Source organism: Chiloscyllium plagiosum, chromosome 4, assembly GCF_004010195.1.
Source record: "Chiloscyllium plagiosum isolate BGI_BamShark_2017 chromosome 4, ASM401019v2, whole genome shotgun sequence".
Lineage (NCBI taxonomy): Eukaryota > Metazoa > Chordata > Chondrichthyes > Orectolobiformes > Hemiscylliidae > Chiloscyllium > Chiloscyllium plagiosum.
In genome coordinates, this window is record NC_057713.1 from 66,078,951 (window position 1) to 66,080,616 (window position 1,666).

At 41.1% G+C, this 1,666-nt stretch overlaps 1 protein-coding gene across 1 annotated transcript in view; it reads right to left on the reverse strand.

Annotated features, from left to right (window-relative positions):
• Positions 1-1,666, reverse strand: part of tcea1 (transcription elongation factor A (SII), 1) — an 80,704-nt gene that overhangs the window by 49,456 nt on the left and 29,582 nt on the right. The window lies entirely within an intron of this gene.

The window sequence follows — 1,666 nt, forward strand, 5'->3', positions numbered from 1 at the left end:
GTAGGTATAGGACTGATGTTAGGGGTAGGTTCTTCACTCAGCGGGTCGTTAGTTCATGGAATGCCCTGCCAGTAACAGTGGTGGACTCTCCCTCTTTATGGGCATTTAAGAGGGCATTGGATAAGTATATGGAGGATAGTGGGTTAGTGTAGTTTAGGTGGGCTTGGATCGGCGCAACATCGAGGGCCCAAGGGCCTGTACTGCGCTGTATTCTTCTATGTTCTATGTTCTATGTACTCAAGATAGAAGGCAGCGCAGAAAGCTTGCAGGGGCTAGGCCAATTCCACACTGGAACAACCACACCGGGGCTAGGTTAAATCCACACTGACTGATTAACACAACTCCAACAATAAAGGTCATGTTGCCGCAGTCTTACCAGAACTTAGGGCTGCTCTCTCATTACAGAAACAACTGGTGGCAGTTTAGCCTGAAGGGCACCATGACTCAGGTGAAGGAAAGGTTCAGAAGAAGTCCTTCATGGTAACCTCAGCTGTTGTGGGGATTGAACCTATGCTGTTGGCTTCACTCTGCACCAAAAATCAGCCATCCAACCAACTGCGTTAACCAAATAGAGTAGACTCAACAGTGAACAGACAGACACAGCAGCCTTATTCGAGCAGTCTTCACTGAGCAGACAGAAGATGGGTCAGAAGGAGTGAAGACAGAGAGGAAAAAAAAGAGTTCCCCAACATCTCAGCTAGAGAGCAGGATGCTGTCCCACCACTTTAACTCAACTTAAGCATTCCTAACAACAACCTGCTTGTCATCTGGTAACAGTGAACCATCCCTAATTATCACATTTATATACTCTAAATAATGTATCAAATCTAAACTACAGTTTTTTCATAGATCAATAAACTATCAGAAAATTACTTTCAAATCATCAACTGCCTAACGATGATCACAAACCCTAAAAGCAACAAAAGACTTTATCAAACAACACACAGTATATCTCAATCTAAAACAGAATTCCTAGCTTCAGCCATTCTTCCTGGTACTCCGTAAAAGGTCAATAGAATAACTTAAAAGTGATCCTTCTATAATGTGCATACTTATAAAACTTTCAACAATGCCCTTTTCCTCCATTACATAATTTATAACAAAGTGGTTTGAAATATTCATTATCTGAGAACTGCAGACAGACATTGAGAAATCCTAGAGCTCTTTTATTGTAAATATCTAATTTACATTTGCATTAATAAAGCTTTAGATTAAAATTACACATTCAAATTATTCACGTGGATTTGTTCACATTGATTATTTTTGTATTTGGAAAGACAAGGACTGTTTATGGACAGTCAACATGGCTTTGTGCGTGGGAAATCATGTCTCACAAACTTGATTGAGTTTCTTTGAGGAAGTAACAAAGAGGATTGATGAGGGCAGAGTGGTAGATGTGATCTATATGGACTTCAGTAAGGTGTTCGACAAGGTTCCCCATGGGAGACTGATTAGCAAGGTTAGATCTCAAGGAATACAGGGAGAACTAACCATTTGGATGCAGAACTGGCTCAAAGGTAGAAGACAGAGGGTGGTGGTGGAGGGTTGTTTTTCAGACTGGACGCTTGTGACCAGTGGAGTGCCAGTCCTCTACTTTTTGTCATTTACATAAATGATTTAGATGTGAGCATAAGAGGTACAGTTAGTAAGTTTGCAGATGACACCA